Source organism: Canis lupus, chromosome 2, assembly GCF_003254725.2.
Source record: "Canis lupus dingo isolate Sandy chromosome 2, ASM325472v2, whole genome shotgun sequence".
NCBI classification, from domain to species: domain Eukaryota; kingdom Metazoa; phylum Chordata; class Mammalia; order Carnivora; family Canidae; genus Canis; species Canis lupus.
This window is the reverse complement of record NC_064244.1, coordinates 32,671,784-32,680,613: the sequence shown is the minus strand read 5'-3', so window position 1 is coordinate 32,680,613 and position 8,830 is coordinate 32,671,784.

Here is an 8,830-nt window from a genome sequence, read left to right as displayed (position 1 = left end):
CATACTGTTGCTGGCCACTTCACAATTTCTCGAGAAGAGACCTATTCAATAAATACATAAAGATATAAAAATGAAAGTTTTAGAGAAGGTGAGACACCTCAGACATGGCTTGCCTTACTCTCCACCTCACTGAAAGCGAGAGCAAGCCAGCAGCTCGGCCCCTGGGGCAGCCACCAAGCCGCGGTCGATTCTGAGAATGAACTCCCTCTGCAGCAAAACATCAGGCTAAAATTCTGATACTAACATTTTAATAAAAATGGAAATATTTCTTCATAAAATAGGCTTTCTTTAAAATGTTATATTTATCCATGTATTTACTTAGTCTTCTGATGTTCAGCTTCGGCCATGGCTTTGATCAAGGATCTGCTCTGACACTTGGCTATTTGTCACTTGGCAAAAAAAATGTGTTTGATGCATTTCTAGTTGCTCCGAATACAGCTATAAAAATTATCTACAAGACCATTATGGAGAAAATTTGAGAACTCATTTGAAAACCATTACAGAACACCTTAGGATAGAGAAATATAGTTATGACCAGGAATAATCAAGATCATAAAGATGTTATTTTTCCCCAAATTGTTCTAAAGATCCAATGTGACTTTAATCTAAATTTCAAGAGGGATTTTTGTGTAATTAGAGGGGTTCATCCCAGAATGTCTATGGAAGGGCAAAGAGCCAGGAACAGGTGGGACACTCCTGAACACCTGCCCAGTAGAGACGGGCCCAATATCAAGACCCGTTGTTATAGGACATAGCCCAGTGTGGTGGTATTGGTTCGAGGATGGACCAGTGGAAAAGAAGGAGAGCTCAGAGAGAGACCTGTAGGGACGCCTGGGGGCTCAGGGGTTGAGCATCTGCCTGCGGCTCAGGGCGTGACCCCAGGGTCCCGGGATCGAGTCCCACTTCGGGCTCCCTGCATGGAGCCTGCTTCTCTCTCTGCCTCTATCTCTCCGTGTCTCTCAGGAATAAATAAATAAAGTCTTTTTTTTTAAAAAGAGAAAGGCCTGTACATATTTGTGAATAAGAATTTTTGTATTTTGAACATATAAATACCTATTGATGAGTGTGATATAAATATGAAATTATCGAAGCTATTAAAAATACAGGAATTTAATTACTACATCAAACAATCTACCACAAGGAAAGAAAAGTCTTCTAAATATTAGCCCTTCACTTGACTCTGCCTCCCACATAATTGAGAAGTTGATTTTTTTGTTATCGTTAATGTACCCTTGTGATCAACACCCCACGAATAAAATTCTCACATTCACACTTTTAGGGGTCCTCATAACCGTGTTATCAAGATGCTATCATGCACTGTCTCCTCCTGCCTTGCGTTTTAAGTGAACAAATTAGTAGGATTATGAATTTTCTTTTACTACGTTAGCAACAGGATTGTGGCAGATTTTGAGCCCCAGTGAGGCAAACCATCTTTCCTATGAGGAGAGAAAAACTCTCCAAAGCCAAAAGCTTTAAATCAGTTAAAGCTTTAAAAATCCCACACACTGATGACCAGCTCCATCGCTCCAGTCCCGTAAATCCTCTATGGAGGGAAATTCTGTGAGGTCTCAGAGTTCGTTTCTTTTTGGTCTGGGACTCTATTTTTTCAGCAATCTTCTCCGCATCTGTGTCCACCCCACACTGACACATGCAACTGCACCCTGTGAAGCTCGCCCACGCGCCGCACTGCTGGTGTGCTGCAGGCTGGCAGCGACCGTGACTTCCATTCCCTTTGTGTGCCCTGCAACGTCCAGGCGGTATGAGGGGTGGATGGATGCTGCAGAGAGGTTTTAAGGAAAAATTAGAGTAGGACGGAGGGCAGAAGCCGGGAAGGAAGGTGGGTGGAGGAGGTATGTAACATGGGGGCGGATGGTCTTAGGACTAATGACGTAGAAACTTATTTATGATATAATGTTAAGTGAAAAAAAAGATTATAAAATAGTATGTGCGATGCCATCCTATTTTTGTAAAAAGCAAATTTATATATGTGTATACTATCTATATATAGTCATACACGCATGCAAATACTCACAGGGACTCGGTCAGAAAAATACCAGAACATTAGTGCTTAATTCTTGTCACTTAATTTTTTGGGGTGTATGTAATTTTTATTTTATTTTTTTTTTTTTATTTATTTTTTTTTTTTGTAATTTTTATTTTATTTTTATATATCTCCTTGTAATTTCTAAATTTCCTAATGTGAATGTGTGTTATTTTTGGAATCATTAAAAACATTTTTTAAAATAAAACGGAGTTTTCCGCTTCTGGCTAGGAGGGAGGAACAGCGTCCAGACTCGTCTTTCCGCTGTGGCAGCTAAAAATTCAGACATAACGTGTTAAGCAAACCCTCTGCTAATAAGCCACAGCACAGAAAATTGGTTTTGGAGGTTGAACAACAGACCACGTAGGACTGCATCCCTGGGAGAGGGGAAGCAAGGGAGATGAGCTTTCCAGGCAGCCCAGGTTTCTCCCCCAGAGCAAGGCACCATCCGGGCGCAGGTGGGGAGAACAGGCCTGGGGTTGCACTGAGCCGGGGAGGGGGGAGGCAGCATCGAGCCCCCGCCGAGAGGTGGGAGGCACCGTGCTGCGGATGAAGAGCAGTCCCCCGGCCAGGAGCTTAGGGCCTGCAGGGAGTTCCCGGGGCCTTCTGTTGGAAACCACTTGCTCGTGATCAAGCAAAGCTCCTCATACAGGGACTCCCAGCGAAAGAAGGAGCGTGGCAGGGCCACGGCCGAGTGATTCGAGAGCTCACACAGGGCGGGAGCTGTTCACATTCCCCGTGGTCAGAGCGGACCAGTACCCCCGCCCAGTGCACAACCCGCAGATTGCCTCCCTCCTGAGGCTGAACTGACCCCGTAGGAAAGACGCACTCACCCGGGCCTTGCCTTCAGATCAAGCCTCAGAGCTCCAGCAGAACGGGGAACCGCCTCAACGCTTTTTAAAGAAACACCAAAATCTATAATTGAGAATCTAAAGTCCCAACGGCTGGTACCCGAGAGAAGCATCACTCGGTAAGCACCGGCGCTCGAAGATGTGAGACGCAATCAGAAGAGAAGTCGGCGGATAGAAACCGACCCAGGAGTGACAGCGATGGAGGAATTACCACGCGCAAGCAGGAAAGCCATGAATACGTCCACTGGGCTCAAGAACACAGTGGAGCATATGAACCTCATGAGGAGAGAAATGGAAAATGTGAAAGATATTTTTAAAAGAACCAAATGGGGCAGCCCCGGTGGCTCAGCGGTTCAGCGGCGCCTGCAGCCCAGGGCGTGATCCTGGAGACCCTGGATCGAGTCCCACATCGGGCTCCCTGCGTGGAGCCTGCTTCTCCCTCTGCCTGTGTCTCTGCCTCTCTCTCTCTCTCTCTGTCTCTCATGAATAAATAAATAAAATCTTTAAGAAAAATGGAAAATGGAAACTCTAGAGAGGAAAAACACGAGAGCTGAAATAAACATGGTTTTAAACGGTATTAACACCAGATGAGACCCGAAGAAGGAAAGCTCAGTGAGCTGGAGATGCAGCCAAAGGTAGTATCCAAAATAAAGCATAGAGGGAAAAACAGTGAGTGGAAGCCTAGCGCGCCGGAGGGCAAGACCCAGTGGGCTACCGTACGCGGTTGGCAGATGGAGAGCGGACGGGGTGCAGAAACTATTAATGATGCAATTTTCCAAATTTGGTAAACTGTGTAAGCCTGTATTACAACAAAACCAAGTCAACAAAACCCCAACAAGTGCAAACACGAAACCACAAGAAGACGTATCATAATGGAGGCATTTAAAACCAGAGATAAGAAACAGACTCTTAAACGTAACTAAAGAAAAGTGATCAGAAAGCACAATTAAAAAAAAAAAAAAGACAAAGTGGACTTAAAATGAAAACTTCTGGCGCCTGGCTGGCTCAGTCGGTGGAACATGACTCCTGATCTTGGGGTTGTGATTGTAAGCCCCATGTTGGGTGTAGAGCCTACTTAAAAATCTTTTTGATAAATCTATAGAAAACTGGCAAAAAGTGGGGAGAGGGGATTGGGGACTCCTCCACTTTAAAAACGCGCCGTGAGGAAGAAAGAAAGCAAGTCTCAAGCTGGGAGGAAGTACCTCACCCGTTTACCTGACGATGAGCTTGCACCTAGAATTTATGAACAACGCTTATAATTCAGTAAGAGGACAATTCAACTTTTTTTTGATGGCAAAAATATTTGGACAGATGGTTCATAAAACCAAGGACGCAAATGGCCAGTAAGGACCAGAAAATCTGGCTATGCCGGTGCAAATCAAACCCCGAGGAGGGTCTACTCAGCACCCACGAGGCGGCTGAGGTTCGGAGGCCGGCGGTACAGAGCAGCGGCGGGAAGCTCACTCACTGCTCGTGGGGGATCCTGGGGCGCAGACACCCCCCCAACCCCCGAGTCTGGCACTTTCCCATGCAGGTGGGGGGGGGGCCCAGGCAGGATGCCGAGGCCGGGCTCCCCTCCTGCCCTCTGACATCACAGTCCTCCCCGTGACTCCAAAGGCCAGGGCGACGAGCTCGACCGCCTCTGGGGGAGCAGGAGGCCGGCTTCCCCGCGGCCCTCTGGGGACTGGGGTGCAAACGATGCCTGTGTCTTTAAACACTGGGCGGCGTGTAAGGTACTGGGCCACAGTGACTGTTCCCATGGGTGGCGAGCCAGCAGCCCGCACTGCACCGCTTGGGACGCCAGGCCCAGGAGAGGTCGACAGTCCCTGTGCTGTGGGGCCGGGGCCCTGGCAGATTCGGGGGAACCCGTGAGCCAGACCCGGCCCTTCCTGCTCGTCTCTACCTGTAGCTCCTGCTATGGCATCTGCTTCTCACGTGTGCAAGGAGTATGCTGCTGATTTTTACACGGATGCAATGTGCCAAAAACCGTGCTGGCCCAACCACGTGGAGTGCACAGTCTCGGTGGCATCCAGCCCGTTGATGGCCAGGGCTCCATCACCTCCGTCCGTCCACAGGTCGTCTTCCCAAGTTATCCCTGTCCCCATTAAACACGAGGGCCCGCTCACCCCCCGCCCCCGGCACCCACCATTCCACCCCCGTCCCTGTGATCGGACAGCCCCAGACACCTTACAGCACTGCGGTCACACCATTGGCTTATCTCACTGGTCACGACGTCCTCCAGGCTCATCCATGACTGCGTAACATTCTACGGTGTGAATGGACCGCATTGTGTCCATCCGTCCGTCCATCCGTCCATCTGTCCATCCATCCACAGACACGCGGCTTCTGTTCCTCTGTGACTCAAGAACACCTACTCTCCTTTTGCAACATCAGTAGGTGAAGTGCGTCCCCCAGAGGCCCCTGTCACTCCGACCCGGGCTGCAGCCCAGCCTGAGCTCTGCTGTGCTTGCACGCCCTGGGTTGGCGCGGGGACGCTGGGGGGACCTCTGAGGGCTTGGCCCCAAACCGGGGATGTGCACCGTGGACTCCTGCAGGTGGCCGCGCTGTTGGCTGTGGCTAGGAGCAGCCACGGGCAGGAAGTGCCCTGAGACCTGTATCAAGTCTTTCTCCTGCCATCGCCCTCTCCTGACCTGTGTTATTTTTATTTGCTAGTTATCATTGCTCTAAGAAAATCTAGAAAATCTTTGTTCTAGAAAATCTTTCCGTTATCAGCATGAGGGTCGCAGCTTCACGTTGTGCAGAGCAGCTTTCGGTGCAGATATCTGAGCCTTCCGCGTGTACGCGGGTCACGGAAACGACCCGAATCTGATGCCCTGCTCCCCCCATGACACCTCCCGGTGGCCACGAGACACAATGAGGGGGACTGTGGGGCGTTGGAAGGGACCCCAGAAGACCCCGTCCTTTGAGAGCAGCAAGGGCCACTGCCCCGGCCACCGTGCACAGGGGCCCATGTGACCCGGCGGGGACGCCTGGGGGCCAGGCAGCCGAGGACCCGAGGACCTGAGGCCCTACACCCCGCACACGCCCAGGGTCCCAGTCGGCAGCCGTGTTGACCCTTGGAGACAGGCAGGCCGAGCCCGAGCCACGCAGCAGGGCTCAAGCCGGGTGACCCTGCAGCCAGCGGGTGAGGCGCCCCAGGCCCGGCCCCTGCTTCCGCCGGGGGCTCGGATCACACCTGCGACCCCCTCTGTAATCCCCCCCCGACCCCGCTGGGCTCAGGCAAGCAGGTGGGGCTCCTGGACTGGATGGGAAGCTGAGGGAACCAGCCCGGTGGAGGGCACCCCAGGGCCCTGCACCCCCCCCCCCGTGATGGGGCATCCGGGACACCTGTGGCCCCGCTGCCCCCCTTGCCGGCTGTCCCCCAACGACAGCGAGCCTGCGGTGATGTAAGCAGACGTGCAGGTGCCGAAGATCCCACTGGCTGTCCTCTGTCCCCGCCTCCGTGGCAGGCCCCACGCGTGTCCCGCGCCAGGGCGTTCACCGTCCACGGCACCAGGGGAGGATCTGCGGCGGCTGCCGGCCCTGCGCACCTGCCACCGCCTGAACCACCTTCCGGAAGGGTCACATGCTAACCTCCCTGAAGGTATTTTGCAAAAGCGGACTGACCGCCTTCGGAGGCCGATGCTGGAGCGCTCTGGGCGCTCGGCTGCCACCGCGGCCATGCGAGTCCCCCCCTTCCCGGGCCTTCTCCCTCCCTTCGGCCCCAGAAGTCACGGTCCCTTCGCGTCGCCTCGTGCACCTTAAAGGCCGCGTGGTGGCCGCGCCTGCCTGTCTATCGGTGACACCGTGGACACGAGTTCGAAGCCTGAGCTCGGGACCCCGGCGCCGCCCCGCGGCTCAGAGCGCCTGTGCGGGCTGTACCTGCCGTCCCTGCCAGACACCCAGACCAGGGAGGGGGCGGCGTCACCCCCTTCCCGCTGCTCGCCCGACCCACTCCCCCCGCCCCGGGGCAGAGGGCGGCCGGCCCAGGGCGTGGCAGGCGGGCTGATGGTGCCCAGGACGCCCGGCCGCATAGACGCCTTCCTACGGCCGCATGCCTGGTTCTGCTGCAGTTTAGGGGACGGGAGGGCACCTGGGCAACCTCGCGGGTGACACGAGGCTGCAGGGGGCGGAGGGGGGGGCGAGGGGGAGGGGATGCACTTTTTAAACAGTTCATAATCAGGAGAGTAAACATACTCACCTCCAGATGAAATCATTTTCAAATATCTTACTGTGAACCCGGCTTTAGAAAACGTCACCTCTACACGTGGGGATCTATCCCTGGCTCAACCCCATGCGAGGACCCTTAGCAGGACTTTCTCCCGGGGGTGATGGCGGGGGGGGGGCTCCTGAGTCCTGAAGCCGCAGCCCATGGGAAAGCACAGAGGGGACCAAAGACTTTCGAGCCCCTTCACTACCATTTAAACGTTAGCAGCCAGAGTGTCCCCTGATATTTGTGCACCTGCTTGTGTTCCATCATGTGGGTATTTCGTTTTTAAAAATATTCTGAACTGACAGCCCGGGTGGCTCAGCGGTTTGGCGCCGCCTTCAGCCCAAGGCATGATCCTGGGTACCCGGGATCGAGTCCCGCCTTGGGCTCCCTGCATGGAGCCTGCTCCTCCCTCTGCCTGGGTCTCTGCCTCTCTCTCTCTCGCTCATGAATAAATAAAATCTTTAAAAAAAAAAAGAATATTCTGAACTTACTGTGGTGAGAACACCCTGTCACCAGACTCGGGGCGACCGGTCGTCCGCTCCACGTCGCCCAGTGTGTGGAGGAACTGGAGCCCTTGAACACGGCGAGTGGGAATCCACATGGGCGGCATTTCTGAGGATAACGAGTGGATTTGGAAACCGAGCTTCTCTGCAGGCGAGGAGGCCTCATTTGCAACGTGCCTGCGCACTTGTGAGCAGCCAGCAGCAAGCTGAGGGTCCTGGGAGCAGGCCCGGTGCAGAGGTGGGGGCGGGGGGGAGGCCTGGCCGTGCTGCCCCCTGGGCTCCCCGGGCCCTCGTCCACACGGGCGGCCTGCTGAGCCCGGCGGCCAGGTGACCGCGGCCCGCAGCTGTGCTATGCAGGACTGCGCTGTCACCCAGCAGACCCGCCTCTCGGGGGTAGGTGAAGCGCGTGACGCCGCTGCCCCGGGGCTCGACAGGCCTCACCTGGCACCTGTCCACACACAGGTGGGCCCCAGGGCACCAGCTACAAGCTGCCCTGCATGGGTGGGGGGGTCGAAGCTGGGAGCACAGAGCCTCGGGCCTGGCTGCGCTGGCAGGGGAGGGGGTGGGGGGACTTCGGGGTCAGGGCCGGGGAGGTGTGGCCAAGGCGGCAGGTGCACTGGACCCCCCTGCATCGTGAGGGTGGGCACCCAGATGCTGCGACCCGAGGGCACCAGCCGTTGGTGCAAAACACACAGCAGCTTCCAGGACTCGGACGTGGAGAAAACCACACGAACGTCTCATTAATACTTTAATGTTGATGCCAGCGTGAGGGGATAGTAGGGGTCGGCCCGCCTGTAAAATATTCGGAGCTAATTTTACCTTTGACATCCTCGCGTCCATGCAGAGACCAAAAGTGACCCGTGGGGCTTGCACTGTCTGCGGGGTGCGGGGTGCAGGGTGCAGAGGCCCCGGGCCGCCAGGTGTGCTGGGTGTGGGGTCTGCGCCCAGGACGCCCGCGACCTGGGGGGGCTGCAGACGCCGGGCCGGTCTCCTCCACGTGGCACAGCAGGGCTGGCGGGGACCCCCCGGCTTGCTCACTCGGGGTGGCAGTCACCCCAGTCCACCTGCTGCTCCCCAGGGCGACCATGGAGGGCGGGAGCCTATGGGCCGCACCGCAGGGGGGGGGCTCCCCAGGGGACCTCCGGGGCTGTGGGGGGGTTGGGGGGGAGCGGCGGGGCAAGCCTGTCTACACCCACTCGCCTAAGAATCTCAGTAGGAACCC